General features: G+C 47.5%; 1 protein-coding gene across 1 annotated transcript in view; it reads right to left on the bottom strand.

Annotated features, from left to right (window-relative positions):
• Window positions 1-21,167, bottom strand: part of GPR139 (G protein-coupled receptor 139) — a 167,658-nt gene that overhangs the window by 129,859 nt on the left and 16,632 nt on the right. The gene's annotated exons all lie outside the window — the stretch shown is intronic.

The following is a 21,167-nucleotide window of genomic DNA, read 5'->3' as shown; positions in this document are numbered from 1 at the left end:
AGTGGGTTCAAAGTGAGAGGACATGGGCTTGGTGTTAGGGCCAGTCAGGAAACCCTGAGCTAACCTTTTGAGGTCAGGAGCCTATGACTCACCCTAGTGGGCTTAGAGAGTAGTTTGGCTAGAGAAGTGTCCGGAGCCCAGAAACGGGTAGCGGCCCAAAGCAGCAAGTAAGTGTCATGCACCCTGCTCAAAGCGAGGTCCACTCACGGAGTCTCCTTCATGAAGGAGAGCAGGCGCGGCCAGCTGCCTCCTTCAAATACTATATATGCAAGAGAACCGGGAGTTTTTATGTGCAAAAATAGACAAATTTTATTAGTTACAGAAGGTGAACAATCATAAAATCACATAAAATCCAATATTTACAGGACCCAGAGCTGGGGTACATGCCAAGACAGGGCTCAATTTCAGACAAAGGTTATATAGCCATGCACCCATTCCGGTGCATATATTAAGTGCGTTTAAACAATATCGGCCTGTCAGAAGTGTTACCCCTCAAAAAGCCCCATCACATCGCGGCAAGTGCACCGGAATGGGTGCATGGCTATATAACCTTTGTCTGAAATTGAGCCCTGTCTTGGCATGTACCCCAGCTCTGGGTCCTGTAAATATTGGATTTTATGTGATTTTATGATTATTCACCTTCTGTAACTAATAAAATTTGTTTATTTTTGCACATAAAAACTCCCGGTTCTCTTGCATATACACCATGCTATTGAGTTTGTGCCATTTGTGGGGGTCTTCACCATATTATCCCCACATACAATTACGTTGTGCTCTTTGGAGTATTTTCCTAACAACTCCTTCAAATACTAACTCCAAGCACTGTAGTGGGTCCACACCTCTGTTACATTCAAATGGTCACTGCTATTTCAATAAACATTAGGCCGGTTTCACACATCCGGCTTTTTGCCGTTTTGCCGGATGCGGCGCTCTCCCGTACAGTTAATACAGTACAGTGACAGCGCAACAAGCGCCGGTCACATGCTGTCATGTGACCGGCGCATGTGACCCGGAAGTTACAGTGCTGTCATTGTACTGTATTAACTGTACGGGAGAGCGCCGCATCCGGCAAAACGGCAAAAAGCCGGATGTGTGAAACCGGCCTTAGAGGTTTCCACTGCCTGTTGTTAAGTGCAATCTGTCTATAGCAGCAGAGATGCCCTCTTCTGTTGGTCAAACTGCACAGAAGCATAACACAGAGGCAGGTCTGCATTTCAATACAAGCACACCACTAGGTAATTTTAGACCAAAAACTGCTGAGAATTAAAGGCAAAGGAATTTTGAGCACTCACAGAACTAGTTATGTGCTAATGAGGAGGAACTTACTAGAGATGAGTGAATTGATTTGATGCAAATTGAGTTTATATTGAATTTTAGGAACTCGCTGAACATGGAGAGATTAAATAATTTGCTATTAACTTTGCATCAAAATGGGTTCTCCCATTTTATACCTTGTGGAAGACTGCATCAACCAAGGAAGCATCAGATGACCTTGGATGGGGTGCCCCACATTGCCTTGCAGCTATCACGTAACATGGTATATCACAGCCTATCAGGAGGGAATATCATAGGCTGTATAAAAGCTGAAGCAGGAAATGTAGCAGCCACATACTTGTGATTTTGGTTTGTGAGAGGAGATAGGGAATAGAATAGGGAAAACCCTAAAACACTACAAAAATCTTAGAGATAGTGTATTACAGCACAGCAGTGAAGAAAATGTGTGCGTGAGGAAAGGAGAATAGTGCAATATGTATTTTTCAGTACAACTGGAGGCTTTGGACGACTTTTAATTATTTATAATGACTTGGAAAATTTGCCGAATTCAATTTCAAAAGATTTACTGATTGTTTGAGCCTACTGCTGGAAAGAAGTGATTAGCAAGCTCCACAGCATAAGAATCAGACAGTTCCAGGACATGTTAAAATGGAATGAGTACCCCCCAAAAATTAACTAAGGATATCAAGAACATGATTTTCTATAGATTTATTCTATTTTTCTGGCATACTTGCAATATTGAGGATCGGAGTTAGTGGGCGTGACCATCTTAAGTGGGTGTGGTCTTCCAATTGTGGACTGGCCACGCTTATTAGTTGTCATATCGGGAGCCGGCCACTTTACCTAGTTATTGGGCTTGAATGGCTTAGTAGGCATGGCCTGGCGTTGCTGCCTTTAAAACTGATGACGGATGTTCTCTATGTATCTTCAGAGTAAATAGGAAATATGTTTTCCCTTCTGTGTGCTGCAGATCATCAAGCCGGCCAGCTGACAGTCTAACCTTTAGCCTGATTGGCTGCATTGACGAAGTAGGTGAGGCCGCCCCCTTTCTTCAAAACTGCCACCTCCAGGTCTAGTAAACCCTCCCCTCATTAGCAGTTATTTTGGAAATGCAAGGCCACGCCTACCACACCTACCAAGTCAGTCCCACCCAATAAGTCGGTCATGCCCACTAACTACTATAGTTCTTCATACTGCAAGAATGCTTTTTTGCTACTCTTTAAAGACAATCTGTCAGCAAGATCAACCGCCGCGACAAATTACATATATAGATTTGAAGTTCTTTGAAATTTAAATGTATTTACTACCTTTTATATCTTCTATCTGTTGCTGCTTACCAGAGTAATTAGTGTTTTAATTCATTTGTCCATGATGCAATAAGTGCTCTGGGTATGTGTCATGTCCCCACCGGAATTCGCTCCTGCGACTTCTGCTCCGATCACCAGGCGATGCCGTGTTCCCACCATGGATAGTGCTGGTGATTGGAGAGGAGTCGGTGCCCGTGGCTCTGCTGAGCGCAGGCTCTGCTCATCCACTAGGCTGGGTTTCCCTGGAACCTGCAGTACCACTGGCTGACTGTGGGTGGCATGTGTCTTCCAGCTGAAGTTGCCATTATTCACCTGCAGCCAATGGGAAGACACCACACCCTTCTTATTCCCCCTCCTGTCATCTGACCACTGCCAGAGATAGTTCTATTCTTGGTTCCTGTGTTATTTGTATAGTGATTCCTGTGCGCTGATCTCTGCTTGTTTCCTGACAACCCTCCTGCCTGCTGTTTATGTACCTTGCTGCTCGATCTGGATTTGACCACTGCTTGTTTTCTGATTACGTCCTTGCCTGCCGATAGTTCAACTGTTCTGCAATTCCTGGTTTGACCCTGCCTGACGACCACTCTCTCAGACTGCAGCCTTCCACAGGTAGTGATCTCTAGGGCCCTGTGTAATTCCAAATCCAAAGGGTTTCAGGGTTCTGGGGGTCCTGCTTGGTGAGTGGCTTCCCTCTATCCTGTCCATTACAGCCCGTCTGAGTCTGTGGATCCAGGCAGGCGTTACAGTATGATGGAGCTGTTAAAGAGCATATGCCTCATGAGGTTGTGGCTTAGCAACTGCCTCTTTATGTCGTGCTTGGCGGGGGCAATGACTCCTTAAGTGTACTTTATGTACTCCAAAGGGGCCTTATTAGGTCCACATCATGGCATATATTTGATTTTATCATGTATGAGATTTCTCAATAAAGAAGACAACATTTTTTATGGAAAATTGTGGTGCTAGACTTTTCCTTTTATCTGACTCCTTAAGTGCTCTTTCCTGCCCAGAGCACTTAACACCTCGTTTGCATATGAATTAAAATACATAGGAATGCAGCAGAAGACAGAAAATAGAAAGGTGTCCTTGGATTTACATTTCAGAGGGAGGTTGATCTTAATGACAGATTCCCTTTAAATACCCTAATGGGGCATGCTCTAGTTACCACTGTGGCTGGCCACAAAACACCAAATATCATTCCCTACCAGATTGGCAGTGTATAGTGATGACTAGAGTTGAGCGCGGTTCGTGGTTCGTGGTTCTCCAGTTCGCGGCTCGAGTGATTTTGGGGCATGTTCTAGATCGAACTAGAACTCGAGCTTTTTGCAAAAGCTCGATAGTTCTAGAAACGTTCGAGAACGGTTCTAGCAGCCAAAAAACAGCTAAATCCTAGCTTGGTTTCTGCTGTAATAGTGTAAGTCACTCTGTGAATCAAACTATTATCACATTTCAGTGTATAGTGTGCGTGAACAGCGCCTTCAGATCACTGCTGTTTCTATAATGGCGATCGCCATTTTTTTTTTTTTTTTCTTGTCTTCCTTCCCTAAGCGCGCGCGTCTTGTGGGGCGGGCCAGCATGTCAGCCAATCACAGACACACACACACCTAAGTGGACTTTGAGCCAGAGAAGCAACGGCATGTGTGATAGGATGTCCATGTCACATGTCCCTGCATTATAAAACCGGACATTTTCTTCACGAACGCCATTATCTGCCTTCTGCGTCTTTGGTGTCAGACATCAGTGTCGCAGTTCCGTCCTCCTGAGTCCTATCGCCGATACAGCTGTATGCGCTGCATACACAGCGTTAGACAGCTTAGGGAGAGCACATTCTAGCAGTCCTTTTAAGGGCTCAAAGCGGCAGGGTCAGAGAGCCATAGGTGACAGGTCCTGCAAACAGCGCCAGCGTCTGTGTAGCCCAGGTCAGGGATTTCCTCCCTGCATTTCACCATTAGGAGGGAATAGAAAGGCAGGCTTCCATTCCTCTACCCAGAGCCCCACAATCCTGCCACTGTACCCTCCTGTCCTCTGCACACTCCAACTCATTCTAAGTAAGCCATTATACTAGCAAACATTCAGTGTACCTAGTGGCATCCTATACGTGGCTATTGGACTTTGCTATAGTCCCACTAGTGCCAAGAGATTTGCAGAGCGCATCTGCCTGCGTTGCACACTCCAACTAATTATAACTAAGCCATTATACTTGCACACACTAAGTGTTTTTTAGTGGCATCCTATACGTGGCTATTGGACTTTGCTTTAGTCCCACTAGTGCCAAGACATTTGCAGAGCGCATCTGCCTGCGTTGCACACTCCAACTAATTATAACTAAGCCATTATACTAGCACACACTCAGTGAACCTAGTGGCATCCTATACGTGGCTATTGGACTTTGCTATAGTCCCACTAGTGCCAAGACATTTGCAGCACGTCTGCCTGCGTTGCACACTCCAACTAATTATAACTAAGCCATTATACTAGCACACACTCAGTGTACCTAGTGGCATCCTATACGTGGCTATTGGACTTTGCTATAGTCCCACTAGTGCCAAGACATTTGCAGCACGTCTGCCTGCGTTGCACACTCCAACTAATTATAACTAAGCCATTATACTAGCACACACTCAGTGTACCTAGTGGCATCCTATACGTGGCTATTGGACTTTGCTATAGTCCCACTAGTGCCAAGACATTTGCAGCACGTCTGCCTGCGTTGCACACTCCAACTAATTATAACTAAGCCATTATACTAGCACACACTCAGTGTACCTAGTGGCATCCTATACGTGGCTATTGGACTTTGCTATAGTCCTACTAGTGCCAAGACATTTGCAGAGCGCATCTGCCTGCGTTGCACACTCCAACTAATTATAACTAAGCCATTATACTAGCACACACTCAGTGAACCTAGTGGCATCCTATACGTGGCTATTGGACTTTGCTATAGTCCCACTAGTGCCAAGACATTTGCAGCACGTCTGCCTGCGTTGCACACTCCAACTAATTATAACTAAGCCATTATACTAGCACACACTCAGTGTACCTAGTGGCATCCTATACGTGGCTATTGGACTTTGCTATAGTCCCACTAGTGCCAAGACATTTGCAGCACGTCTGCCTGCGTTGCACACTCCAACTAATTATAACTAAGCCATTATACTAGCACACACTCAGTGTACCTAGTGGCATCCTATACGTGGCTATTGGACTTTGCTATAGTCCCACTAGTGCCAAGACATTTGCAGCACGTCTGCCTGCGTTGCACACTCCAACTAATTATAACTAAGCCATTATACTAGCACACACTCAGTGTACCTAGTGGCATCCTATACGTGGCTATTGGACTTTGCTATAGTCCCACTAGTGCAAAGACATTTGCAGAGCACGTCTGCCTGCATTGCACACTACAACTTTTTTAAACTAAGCAATTTTACTAGCAAACACTCAGTGTACCTAGTGGCATCCTATACGTGGCTATTGGACTTTGCTATAGTCCCACTTGTGCCAAGACATTTGCAGAGCGCATCTGCCTGCGTTGCACACTCCAACTAATTATAACTAAGCCATTATACTTGCACACACTAAGTGTTTTTTAGTGGCATCCTATACGTGGCTATTGGACTTTGCTATAGTCCTACTAGTGCCAAGACATTTGCAGAGCGCATCTGCCTGCGTTGCACACTCCAACTAATTATAACTAAGCCATTATACTAGCACACACTCAGTGTACCTAGTGGCATCCTATACGTGGCTATTGGACTTTGCTATAGTCCCACTAGTGCCAAGACATTTGCAGCACGTCTGCCTGCGTTGCACACTCCAACTAATTATAACTAAGCCATTATACTAGCACACACTCAGTGTACCTAGTGGCATCCTATACGTGGCTATTGGACTTTGCTATAGTCCCACTAGTGCCAAGACATTTGCAGCACGTCTGCCTGCGTTGCACACTCCAACTAATTATAACTAAGCCATTATACTAGCACACACTCAGTGTACCTAGTGGCATCCTATACGTGGCTATTGGACTTTGCTATAGTCCCACTAGTGCCAAGACATTTGCAGCACGTCTGCCTGCGTTGCACACTCCAACTAATTATAACTAAGCCATTATACTAGCACACACTCAGTGTACCTAGTGGCATCCTATACGTGGCTATTGGACTTTGCTATAGTCCCACTAGTGCCAAGACATTTGCAGCACGTCTGCCTGCGTTGCACACTCCAACTAATTATAACTAAGCCATTATACTAGCACACACTCAGTGTACCTAGTGGCATCCTATACGTGGCTATTGGACTTTGCTATAGTCCCACTAGTGCAAAGACATTTGCAGAGCACGTCTGCCTGCATTGCACACTACAACTTTTTTAAACTAAGCAATTTTACTAGCAAACACTCAGTGTACCTAGTGGCATCCTATACGTGGCTATTGGACTTTGCTATAGTCCCACTTGTGCCAAGACATTTGCAGAGCGCATCTGCCTGCGTTGCACACTCCAACTAATTATAACTAAGCCATTATACTTGCACACACTAAGTGTTTTTTAGTGGCATCCTATACGTGGCTATTGGACTTTGCTATAGTCCTACTAGTGCCAAGACATTTGCAGAGCGCATCTGCCTGCGTTGCACACTCCAACTAATTATAACTAAGCCATTATACTAGTACACACTCAGTGAACCTAGTGGCATCCTATACGTGGCTATTGGACTTTGCTATAGTCCCACTAGTGCCAAGACATTTGCAGCACGTCTGCCTGCGTTGCACACTCCAACTAATTATAACTAAGCCATTATACTAGCACACACTCAGTGTACCTAGTGGCATCCTATACGTGGCTATTGGACTTTGCTATAGTCCCACTAGTGCCAAGACATTTGCAGCACGTCTGCCTGCGTTGCACACTCCAACTAATTATAACTAAGCCATTATACTAGCACACACTCAGTGTACCTAGTGGCATCCTATACGTGGCTATTGGACTTTGCTATAGTCCCACTAGTGCCAAGACATTTGCAGCACGTCTGCCTGCGTTGCACACTCCAACTAATTATAACTAAGTTACATTGTCAGGGATATTTATTCTTTATTATTCTGCTGTTAATAAAGCTAGACCACCACTGCAATCTTCACCACCTCTCAATTTTTACTACCACATTTTCAGTCCACAATCTTGTCGCAATCAACATGAGTGGCAAAATGACAGATGCTGGTGGAAAGGGGAAGAGGCGTGGTGGAAAAGGCAAAAAAGGTTTTGTCAGTGGGGAAGGTGCCAAAGCTCCATTATCATCTGCTGAAGATAGACCATCTACTAGCAAAAGTAAGATGTCTACTACTTATTGTGGACAATCCGATGTGCTCCCTTTTTTACGGACACGAACAAGAGGAACAAAGGTAGATGATGGGCAAAAAAGGAAAATGCTTGAATGGATCTCAAGTGGTCCAACAAGTGCCCTCTCAGCCACTTCAAGTACCGCATCCAAAAAACACCATTCCTCTGAGTTGTCATCCCAATCACACTTGATTTCTCCCAGCTCTGAAGTCTCCATCAGCCCTGCACAGTATGGTGGAACTGAGATGGCTGAGTCTGCAGAGCTGTTCAGTCACACTATAGCCTGGGAATCAGAGGTCTGCTCCCAAGCTACAGTGAGTACAGAACAGGAAATGGTCTGCAGTGATGCCCAGAACCTTTGTGACTCAGATTCAGGCCGTGAGGACCAAGTTTCTGAGCATAATGTTGACCCTTTGTCACAAACTGTAACACCTGTGGTTATAGACAATGAGGAACATACTGATGAAGATGAGACGCAGATACCCGATTGGGATGACAACTTAAATATTCGGTCAGGGCAAGAAGAGGCTCGGTCTGAGGGGGAGGGGAGTGCGAACACAACAATTGATGATGACGTTCTAGATCCCACCTACTGTCAACCCCCAGTCAGGCACTCGAGGAGGTCAACAGAGGCGGTGGAGGAGGATGCAACCGACGACGAAGTTACCTTGCGCCTTCCTGGACAGAGTCGGAGCACTGGTAGCACGTCTACAACTGCATCCTCAGCCACCACTCTGCCTATGAGCATTATTCGGGGTGGATCAACAGGTCGCATGGCCTCTAAGCCTTGCCTAGCCTGGGCCTTTTTTCACATCGAAAAAGATCGCCCAACTCATGTGATATGTAACATTTGTCATGATTCTGTTAGTAGAGGTCAAAACCTCAGCAGTTTGACAACTTCTTCCATGAATCGTCACATGAATAAATATCATAAGTCCCGGTGGGAAGCTCACCGTGCTGCAATGCCGGCTAGCGGAGCGAACCATCCACCGCCCGCCCCTTCCAGTGCATCCGCGCGCTCTTCATCTTCTAGGACTGTGGGGACAGCTGTCACACCTGTTTTTCCACGCAAAACTTCCACCACTGTAACCGCAACAGGCAGTTTGCTTGTAAGGTCGTCAGTTGGTTTGGAAGGGGAAACAAGTGAGTGTGTACAGCTCTCTCAGACATCGATAGCACCAACGTTGGATGAAGGCAACATCATGTCTCCGCCTGCACTTTCCTCACAAACCTGCATTTTTCCAGGGACACCCTACTCAACACCGTCTACACACAGCAGCCAGATCTCTGTCCCTCAGATGTGGTCAAATAAAAGGCCACTTCCTCCGACCCATGACAAAGCTAAGAGGTTGACTCTATCCCTCTGTAAGCTGTTGGCTACCGAAATGCTGCCTTTCCGCCTAGTGGACACACAGGATTTTAGAGACCTTATGTCTGTCGCTGTGCCCCAGTACCAGATGCCTAGTCGCCACTACTTCTCTAAGAAAGGTGTGCCCGCGCTACACCAGCATGTCGCACACAACATCACCGCTTCCTTGAGAAACTCTGTGTGTGAACGGGTGCATTTCACCACCGATACTTGGACCAGTAAGCATGGACAGGGACGTTACATGTCGCTGACTGGGCACTGGGTAACTATGGTGATAGATGGTGAAGGGTCTGCTGCACAAGTCTTGCCGTCCCCACGACTTGTGTGTCAATCCTCTGTCTGTCCAAGTTCCGCCACAGCTTCTGCATCCTCCACCTCATCTGGGTCCTCCACCTCCGCCCCAAGCCTGCCTGGTCAGGCCACCAGCGTTCTCACTGCGCAGAAGGAATCACGCACGCCTCATTACTATGCTGGCAGCCGAGCGCAACGGCATCAGGCGGTCTTTAGCTTGACATGTCTTGGTAATAAGAGTCACACAGCTGAGGAGTTGTGGTCAGCTCTGCGGTCCGAGTTTAATAAATGGTTGTCTCCACTCAACCTGCAGCCTGGTAAGGCCGTGTGCGACAATGCTGCAAACCTGGGTGCGGCCCTTCGCCTGGGCAAGGTGACACACGTACCTTGTATGGCTCACGTGTTGAACCTTGTCGTGCAGCAATTTTTAACACACTATCCCGGCCTAGATGGCCTTCTGAACAGGGCACGAAAACTGTCTGCTCACTTCCGGCGTTCAAGCGCCGCAGCTGAGCGACTTGCATCGCTACAGAAGTCTTTCGGCCTGCCGGTTCATCGCCTGAAATGCGATGTGGCGACACGCTGGAATTCAACTCTCCACATGTTACAGCGACTGTGGCAGCACCGCAGAGCCCTGGTGCAATACGTCATGACGTATAGCCTGGGCCAACGAGATGCAGAGGTGGGGCAGATCACCCTGATGGAGTGGTCTCAGATCAAGGACCTATGCACCCTTCTGCACAGTTTCGACATGGCGACGAATATGTTTAGCTCTGACAATGCCATTATCAGCATGACGATTCCAGTCATTTACATGCTGGAGCACACGCTAAACACTATTCGGAGTCAGGGGGTGGGACAACATGAAGGGGAGGAACTACAGGAGGATTCATATGTGCAAGGGACAACAACATCACCAAGGTCCAGACGTTCATCATCACCAACGCAGCAGGCATGGGACCATGGGGAACAGGGATCGACAAGGGCGCATAGTAGCAGGCGAAATGTTGAGCAAGGTGCAGGAGAACATGAAGAAATGGAGGACGAACTGTCCATGGACATGGAAGACTCAGCGGATGAGGGAGACCTTGGTCAAATTTCAGTTGAAAGAGGTTGGGGGGAGATGTCAGAGGAAGAAAGAACGGGTAGCACCTCTATGCCACAAATACAGCGTGGACTTGGTCCGCATGGCTGCGCAAGACACATGAGTGCCTTTTTGTTGCACTACCTCCAACATGACAGTCGTATTGTCAAAATTAGAAGTGATGATGACTACTGGATTGCCACACTATTAGATCCCCGGTACAAGTCCAAATTTTGTGACATAATTCCAGCCATAGAAAGGGACGCACGTATGCAGGAGTATCAGCAGAAGCTGTTACTCGATCTTAGCTCGGCTTTTCCACCAAACAACCGTGCAGGTGCAGGGAGGGAATCTCCCAGTTGTAACTTGACAAACATGGGACGGTCTCGTCATCTTCACCAGTCTACCCGTACCAGTAGGACCGTATCTGGTGCCGGTAACAGCAATTTTATGGAATCTTTTCATAATTTTTTTAGACCCTCTTTTGCAAGGCCACCAGAGACAACAAGTCTGACACATACTCAACGGCTGGAGAGGATGATACAGGAGTATCTCCAAATGAACATCGATGCCATGACTGTGCAACTGGAGCCTTGCTCCTTTTGGGCTTCAAACATAGAAAAATGGCCAGAGCTCTCCAGTTACGCCTTGGAGATTTTGTCGTGTCCAGCTGCCAGCGTTGTCTCTGAACGTGTATTCAGTGCTGCTGGGTGTGTGCTGACAGATAAGCGCACGCGTCTGTCCAGTGACAATGTGGACAGACTGACGTTCATCAAAATGAACAAGTCATGGATCCAGAAGGAATTTACTACCCCTGTGTCATCCTGGGGAGAGTAAATGCTTGTGGATTTGGAATGTGCTTGATGCAAATCAAAACATCCTGTTTGCAACTAGGGCCCAAGTGCTGCCACTGATGGGGTGGGTGTCTGTGTGGCCCAATTTTTGGAAAAAAGGGAGACTCCGCTTGGAGTAACCCTTGCTTACATTGTTTTTAAAAGAAGCCAAGATGAACAAGTCATGGGTCAGCAAAGACTTTGCTACCTACCCCGGTGTCATCCTGGGGACGGTTAATTATGGGGTATTTTTGAATGTGATTGATGCAAATGTAGCTGTGAAGTGTACAACTAGGGCCCAAGTGCTGCCACTGATGGGGTGGGTGTCTGTGTGGCCCAATTTTTGGAAAAAAAGGGAGACTCCGCTTGGAGTAACCCTTGCTTGATGTGTTTTTAAAAGAAGCCAAGATGAACAGAGCTGGGATCAGGAAAGACTTTGCTACCTACCCCGGTGTCATCCTGGGGACGGATAAGAATGGCGTATTTTTGAATGTGCTTGATGCAAATCAAAACATCCTGTTTGCAACTAGGGCCCAAGTGCTGCCACTGATGGGGTGGGTGTCTGTGTGGCCCAATTTTTGGAAAAAAAGGGAGACTCCGCTTGGAGTAACCCTTGCTTGATGTGTTTTTAAAAGAAGCCAAGATGAACAGAGCTGGGATCAGCAAAGACTTTGCTACCTACCCCGGTGTCATCCTGGGGACGGATAAGAATGGCGTATTTTTGAATGTGCTTGATGCAAATCAAAACATCCTGTTTGCAACTAGGGCCCAAGTGCTGCCACTGATGGGGTGGGTGTCTGTGTGGCCCAATTTTTGGAAAAAAGGGAGACTCCGCTTGGAGTAACCCTTGCTTGATGTGTTTTTAAAAGAAGCCAAGATGAACAGAGCTGGGATCAGGAAATACTTTGCTACCTACCCCGGTGTCATCCTGGGGACGGATAAGAATGGCGTATTTTTGAATGTGCTTGATGCAAATCAAAACATCCTGTTTGCAACTAGGGCCCAAGTGCTGCCACTGATGGGGTGGGTGTCTGTGTGGCCCAATTTTTGGAAAAAAAGGGAGACTCCGCTTGGAGTAACCCTTGCTTGATGTGTTTTTAAAAGAAGCCAAGATGAACAGAGCTGGGATCAGGAAAGACTTTGCTACCTACCCCGGTGTCATCCTGGGGACGGGTAAGAATGGCGTATTTTTGAATGTGCTTGATGCAAATCAAAACATCCTGTTTGCAACTAGGGCCCAAGTGCTGCCACTGATGGGGTGGGTGTCTGTGTGGCCCAATTTTTGGAAAAAAAGGGAGACTCCGCTTGGAGTAACCCTTGCTTGATGTGTTTTTAAAAGAAGCCAAGATGAACAGAGCTGGGATCAGCAAAGACTTTGCTACCTACCCCGGTGTCATCCTGGGGACGGATAAGAATGGCGTATTTTTGAATGTGCTTGATGCAAATCAAAACATCCTGTTTGCAACTAGGGCCCAAGTGCTGCCACTGATGGGGTGGGTGTCTGTGTGGCCCAATTTTTGGAAAAAAAGGGAGACTCCGCTTGGAGTAACCCTTGCTTGATGTGTTTTTAAAAGAAGCCAAGATGAACAGAGCTGGGATCAGGAAAGACTTTGCTACCTACCCCGGTGTCATCCTGGGGACGGATAAGAATGGCGTATTTTTGAATGTGCTTGATGCAAATCAAAACATCCTGTTTGCAACTAGGGCCCAAGTGCTGCCACTGATGGGGTGGGTGTCTGTGTGGCCCAATTTTTGGAAAAAAAGGGAGACTCCGCTTGGAGTAACCCTTGCTTGATGTGTTTTTAAAAGAAGCCAAGATGAACAGAGCTGGGATCAGAAAAGACTTTGCTACCTACCCCGGTGTCATCCTGGGGACGGATAAGAATGGCGTATTTTTGAATGTGCTTGATGCAAATCAAAACATCCTGTTTGCAACTAGGGCCCAAGTGCTGCCACTGATGGGGTGGGTGTCTGTGTGGCCCAATTTTTGGAAAAAAAGGGAGACTCCGCTTGGAGTAACCCTTGCTTGATGTGTTTTTAAAAGAAGCCAAGATGAACAGAGCTGGGATCAGCAAAGACTTTGCTACCTACCCCGGTGTCATCCTGGGGACGGATAAGAATGGCGTATTTTTGAATGTGCTTGATGCAAATCAAAACATCCTGTTTGCAACTAGGGCCCAAGTGCTGCCACTGATGGGGTGGGTGTCTGTGTGGCCCAATTTTTGGAAAAAAGGGAGACTCCGCTTGGAGTAACCCTTGCTTACATTGTTTTTAAAAGAAGCCAAGATGAACAAGTCATGGGTCAGCAAAGACTTTGCTACCTACCCCGGTGTCATCCTGGGGATGGATAAGAATGGCGTATTTTTGAATGTGCTTGATGCAAATGTAGCTGTGAAGTGTACAACTGGGGCACAACTGCTGCCACTGAAGGGGTGGGTGTGTGTGTGGCCCAATTTTTGGAAAAAATGGAGACTCCGCTTGGAGTCACCTTGCGGTGTTTTACATGATTTTAGAAGGGCGTGCCATGCCTATATCTGTGTGTCCTCCTCTTTTTCCTTGTCCAGCTGTTTTGTTTTCGCATGAGTATATGTCCTTGTCACTTTCCAATGTGTTTGAGTTGTTTGTCACCTTTAGGACACCTTTGAGGGTGTTTTCTAGGTGTTTTTCTGTGTTTGTGATTGCCTGCCATTGTTTCCTATGCAGTTCGAGTTCGGTTCGTCGAACGTTCGACGAACCGAACTCGAACGGGAGGTCCGTTCGGCGAACCAACCTCGAGCCGAACCGCGGCCGGTTCGCTCATCTCTAGTGATGACAGAGATGCAGATCTTGGAACACAGGCCACATATTGCAAAGGTAAGGAAAAAGACTTTGCAGCTTGGATCCCATCACATCCCTCATCTTACAAGGATTATAGCATAGCCATGTCCTTGTGTAGGTTCACCTTTATAATCTGCTGATTTTAAGACAGTTTTATGTTACTTTCACAAAGCCTGAGGGATCAGGGACTATAGATACTAGCCTCCAAGCTATTTCACACCACTGATCAATAGCAACTAGGGAGCAGCGTTAACCACTATATCTCATTAAATCAGATCCCTTACATTGGAGGCGCCTAACGAGACCCTTCCAGATTGTCATCATTCTACTAAACAACATGTACATTTTACGGATTAAAGTCTTCTGTGTTATTGCTTCGAAAAAGCTTTTCTGCAGGTTTACAGCGATATATCCCAATCAGCTAATTGTATCTTATTGTTATGAGATGGGTATATAAGAGCACACGTGTATCTTATGGATAACACTTGTCAGAAAGTGTATCAATGACACTACTGGTGTTACATCATTTATCTGCCCTTGGAAATTCTCATTTTATTGCTTGCGTGTCCCACTTTTAGCCCTAGATTAAAAAGCTTTTAGGATTTCATTTTGTATGGTTCAGCAAAATTCAACACATGTAATATTGGCATTGCACATATTGCTTCATACTGTAAAATATATCTATCTATCTATGATTCTATCTATCTATCTATCTATCTATCTATCTATCTACAATGGAGCTAAAAAGTCTATACACCCCTGATAAGATGCCAAGTTTTAATCATGTAAAAAAAATACCAAGAAGAAAGAGAAGTGCAAAAAGTCATGAAAATGCATGACACCAGCTGAAATTTATCAGTAATTAGAAAGCAATCTTGCCACTTAGTGAAAAATAATATCAGCTGGTTCAACTGTTGGCATATAGTAAGGTGTTTTATTAGCAATGTGCCACACAAGAAACATCTCAGATGGGTAAAAGAAGTGAGCAGCATGAGAACCTTTGCAACCTCATTGGCATTGGTTATAGAACAAATTATGAATGTTCCAGTGAGCACTGTTGGGGCTATAATCCAGAAGGGGAAAGAATATCCTTTCACCATAAACCACCCAAGACCAGGTGCTCCTGCAAGATTTCAGGTGGAGGAGTGAAAAGAATTATCAGAAGAGTTGTCCAAGAGCCAAGAACCACCTGTGGAGAGCTACAGAAAGCCGTGAAATCAGCAAGTACAATTATTTCAAAGAAAATAATAAGTAATGCACTCAACCTCGATGGCTCGTATGCATGGTCATAATTCAAGACTCCATTGCTGAACAAAAAGTATGTTCACGAGCATTTAAAATTTGCTCAACAACATTTAGACAAGCCTATGAAATACTGAGAGAATATAGTCTGGTCAGATAAGACTAAAACTGAACTCTTTGGATGCCATAATAGACACCATGTTTGGAGGCCAAAAGACACTGCATATGACCATCAAAACTCCATACCAATAGTGACGTTTGTAGGAGGGAACATCATGGTGTTCGGTTGTTTTTCAGCATACGGCATTGGCAGACTTCATGTAATTGAAGGAAGGATGAATGGACAAATGTACCAAGACATTCTTGATAAAAATCTGGTACCATTTGCCAGGTTGATGAAGATGAAATGAAGGTGGACATTTCAGCAAAAAAATAATCCCAAACATACAGCCAATGAAATTCTCAATTAGTTTCAGAAATAGGGAGTAAGCAAACAATTTCTGGAATGACGATCCATATACAGTGGAACCTTGGTTAACGAGAACAATCCGTTCTGGGAGTGTGCTTGTTAACCAAGTTACTCGTTCAGCAAAGCAAGATTTCCCATAGGAAATCATTGCAATGCAGACAATTCGTTCCACAACTTGTTAAATGTCCCATCCTGGTGCACCATTGTGCCATTCCACACACGTACAAACACGTACAAACACACACACACGCACAAACACGCACAAACACATATGCACACGCACATATTATGCTCACCTTACCTTCCGTTCCCTCACCGGTCTCCTGGAACTTGCAGTTCACCCGTACAAGACGTGTATCGGGTAACCAAGGCGACTGATGTCGGAACTTCCGCACTCAGAGCGCTGACGTCAAAGGCAGGAGCCGCTTGCCTCTGATTGGCCAGCGCGCTGCCTTTGAGTAGCGCCTGACAGGGGAAGTTCCTCCCTCGTCGCGATGGTTACCAGATACACATCCTGTGGAGGGAGGACCTTCCCCTGTCAGCCGCTACTCAAAGGCAGCACGCTGACCAATCAGTGGCAAGCAGCTCCTGCCTTTGACGTCAGAGCGCTGGGAGCTGAAGGTCCGTCATCGGTTGCCTTGGTTACCCGATACATGCACATTCCAGGAAGCCGGCGAGGGAACGGAAGGTAAGGTGAGCATAATATGTGTGTGTGCGTGCGTTTGTGTGTGTTTGTGCATGCTTGTGTGTGTTTGTGTGGACTGCAAGAGCGGGTTAGAGCGCGGTGGATGTACGGAGCCGGAAGTGTGTGCGGTCAGTATTTTGCTCGTACAGCAATGATTTCTCGTAAACCGAGTTACAAATTTACAAAAAGCTTTGCTTGTTAGGCGAAATACTCGCTAACTGGGTTACTCGTTAAGCAAGGTTCTACTGTAAATGTTACCACTGATAGTTCTGATCAAACAACACAGTGACTAAAATATAACGTTTATAAGAATAAAGTTAAAAGGACATCCATAGGATGATCCAAGATGGGAGACCACCACAAGAATTAACATAAAGCTGGCCTCAACCATTGAGAAACTGTAGTGAGGGGTGATTATTTACCTCTATATTCAGATTAAAGAGAGATGTATACTGGGTAGCCACTAGGTGCACAAAAAAACATAATCAAACAATGAACACAATAAAAAAAAATCAAAAGTAGGAAGTGTTTTCCTGACCCAGCAAGAATGAGCTTCGTCCCTCTTTGCTATCTCAACATTAAATAAACAAAAAAAAGAAGAAAAACGAAATCATGGGTTTAAAATGACAGTGGCCATTATTCCCACATGAGACAGTGAAGCTCATAGAGATATGATTTACAATATTGTAACACCCTCACCAGAATGATGACGGGAACATCATCCTCAGGGTCAAGTCCCACTGGGTCATCAGAATCACTGACCCTACAGTCCCCTCAGGTTGACTTGATCCTCTACGTTCCCAATTGCTCCTGGCCTTACAATGGCAGTCCATATCTAGCCCTATCTGGATAACCCCTACCCACTCCCTGAGTGTGTTTCGACCTGTTTCTTCCCATCAGATTCTTCGGAGATTTAGTGCACTGAGGTGAATATAGTCCTGATCTATTAGGTGCTAGTTTAACAAGGGTTTTATGGCATTCAATAGGCATTGTTAACCAATCAGAAAGATAAGGTGTTCAACAACAGCCCACCTGTTAATTTGCATGTTTCAGTAACCCAGCTAAGCGCTGACCACTGCATAATTCTCATCACTTGTGCCATACTCATTCCAATTTTGGATGATGCTTTGAACAGTGCTCTGTGAGATGTTCAGAGCTTGGGCAATTTCTTTTATAACCTAACCCTGCTTTACTCTTCTCCACAACTTTATCCCTGACCTGTCTTTTGTATTCCTTCATTTTCATGACTGATTGCTCTCTGTGAGAGAAACAAAATTATAATCTTGTAGTTCTGATACCTTTAATGGTTAACTAAAATAACATAAATGATGTTACAGAGCAACCTTTCGAGACGCCTTCGAGGTCTCTTCATCAGGCATGGTATAACAAAATATCTGAAGAAACACAACTATATACACAAACAGAGCAGATTCATGGTATAATAAAAAAAGACATTTAAAGAAACAAACACTAAGCTTAGAAAGTGAATCATTAATTAGCTTTGATTAGTGGTGTGAAAGTTTTATTATCCCAATATCCATGTAGGATCAGAGGTTTGGTGCCCTTACAGTCTCTGGAGCAGACTCCTCAGATTTTGTAGTGTGTCATAAATCCTCCTGACAGGTTAAGTTTTGTGTGGACAGAGTTAAACATTGTAATTACCGTATTTTTCCGCTTTATAAGACGCACCTGATTATAAGACGCACCCCCAAATTTGGTGAAGGAATAGAGAATTTTTTAATAAATTGGGTCCGTCTTATAATGCCAGTGTCTGTCTAACAAATCATGTAGGGTATATGTCCCTCATAGCCCCCATCCTAAAATTAGCCCCCTTAATCTGGATATGGCCACCTTATATTGAATATAGCCCCCTTGTGCTGGCACACGTCCCCCAGTGGTGCCACATGTCCCCTATGGCTGGCACATGGCCGACTGTGGCTGCACACATGCCCCCCCCTGTGGCTGCACACACGGCCCCCCCCCTGTGGCTGCACACACGGCCCCCCTGTGGCTGCACACACGGCCCCCCTGTGGCTGCACACACGGCCCCCCCTGTGGCTGCACACACGGCCCCCCCTGTGACTGCACACACGGCCCCCCCCCTGTGGCTGCACACACGGCCCCCCCTGTGGCTGCACACACGGCCCCCCCCCCATGGCTGCACACACGGCCCCCCTGTGGCTGCACACACGCCCCCCCCTGTGGCTGCACACACGGCCCCCCCCTGTGGCTGCACACACGGCCCCCCCCTGTGGCTGCACACACGGCCCCCCCCGTGGCTGCACACACGGCCCCCCCCCTGTGGCTGCACACACGGCCCCCCTGTGGCTGCACACACGGCCCCCCCTGTGGCTGCACACACGGCCCCCCCCTGTGGCTGCACACACGCCCCCCCCCCCTGTGGCTGCACACACGGCCCCCCCCCTGTGGCTGCACACACGGCCCCCCCCTGTGGCTGCACACACGGCCCCCCCCGTGGCTGCACACACGGCCCCCCCCCCGTGGCTGCACACACGGCCCCCCCCTGTGGCTGCACACACGGCCCCCCCCCTGTGGCTGCACACACGCCCCCCCCCCTGTGGCTGAACACACGGCCCCCCCTGTGGCTGCACACACGCCCCCCCCCTGTGGCTGCACACACGGCCCCCCCCTGTGGCTGCACACACGGCCCCCCCCCCCCTGTGGCTGCACACACGCCCCCCCCCTGTGGCTAGACACACGGCCCCCCCTGTGGCTGCACACACGGCCCCATGCTGCTGCTTTTAGTAAAATAAACTCTTTCCTTACCTTCTCAGCGCTGTCCCTCCTCGGGGTTGAGCTCCGGCCTCCTGCATTTCCTGGTTCTTGCTGCCGGTCATGTGATCAGCACGGCAGAGTGATATCATCTCTGCGTGCCTTATCACAGACAGTGTGAAGCCCCACAGGTGTTGTGTCGGTGCATTACCTTCAGGGACTCCACGCAGCTGGATCTCCGTCACTGGTAGGAAATCTTCTGTTTTAATCGTGACGCCACTCTCAGTATTGCGGCCAGTAGGGACCGCCACTGCAGGTTGAGGGTCGCCTGGGGCTGATGGTGTGTGCAGTTAGTTGGAATAGCCTCCTGAGAGTGAGGCAAGCCCCAGGGCCCGGTGTAGGTGCGTAGTACCACAAGGCGCAGAATGACTCAACACAGGCAGGATGTCTTTCAGGGTTTTTACTCACAGTTGATGGCAGGGTGAGCGACCCGGGCGTAGCTGGGATGAACCAAGTGGGAACCAGGTGTCCTTCAGGCTGACTTGTGAGGGTGACTACTAACTCGCCTTCCTTAGCCCTTGGTGGTTTGGGGTAACCCCGACTTTGAGTCCCTATGGGGGTCACCCAGGGAAGATGCTGCAGCCTCTCTCCCCTTCGTTCGCCGTGTGCTTGTTGCCTGGGCCAGATCACTCCAGCTTCTTGCCTCCTGTGAGCTATGGGCCCTAACTGTGGCTACGTGGCTGCGGCTTTTTGTGGTGTTGTGGCGTGGGCTTTGAGAGCCCCACACCGGCAGGTTTAGCAAAAGAAAGCTGGATCTATCTCCGCTTCGGGATCTGCCGCCCGTTTGGGCCTGGTACTCTCCAGCAGTCTCCTTACTTCCCACTCCGTGCTCTTCTCTCTAGCTGAGATGGGTTTCGGGTAGCACTCCTGGTTGACCGTTCTCCCCCGTCAGTAGCCACTGCGCGGGCGCTGTTAGACAGCAACAGCCCCACAGGTCTGCTCCTCACTGAGCCCTATGGAGTTCTGCTCTAACTGACTCACTGCCCCTCCTCTCCTGTTCTTGCCTACGCCACCTAGCAACCAGACTCTCCACCACACCCCTTGAGAGGAGATGGAGGCTTTTGACCCCCTGCCACTATTCCAGTGGAGGTATAGGCTTTGCCCCCTCCTGGGATCCCCAGGGGTCCTCTCATGGGTACATGTGTGAGACCTGATCACTATGCGCCTGTGTCCCACACCCCAGTCAGCCTTCTGGATTACCTGTATTGTACTGTCCCCAGCATGGGTGCAGTACTCAGTGGTGCCTGACCAGGTCAGGGGCGCCACATTCCCCCTTAGTTATCACCAGCACGTCCTCGGGCTGCAAGACAACATTTTAAAATGCATAAAACATTAAAACATGTAAAACATTTTTAAAAGCACCAGGTACCATACATCACCACCCTCCACCCACAAGTCCGTTAACCCACCCAAACCCTTTCACGTTGGCCGCGGCTTCAGCCACTTCTGGCAGGATGTAGAGGCGGCTTACATGGGCTGGTGGTTTCAGGGTATACCTGGCCTGGTGGATCCGCGCCTTCAGCCTCTTCTGGCAGGATGCAGAGGCGGCCTCCACAGTTGGTGCTGACCAGGTACCCTCTTTGTGGTGGTGAGCCAAGGCCCCATAAACAGGCGTGCTCTCTGGTTGCAGGTGAGCCAAGGCCCTATATACGGACGGGCTCCTCCTGG

This window comes from Anomaloglossus baeobatrachus, chromosome 7, assembly GCF_048569485.1.
Source record: "Anomaloglossus baeobatrachus isolate aAnoBae1 chromosome 7, aAnoBae1.hap1, whole genome shotgun sequence".
In the NCBI taxonomy this organism is placed as follows: Eukaryota; Metazoa; Chordata; class Amphibia; order Anura; family Aromobatidae; genus Anomaloglossus; species Anomaloglossus baeobatrachus.
The sequence above is the reverse complement of the archived record's forward strand: the minus strand, read 5'-3'. Positions and strand labels throughout refer to the sequence as shown.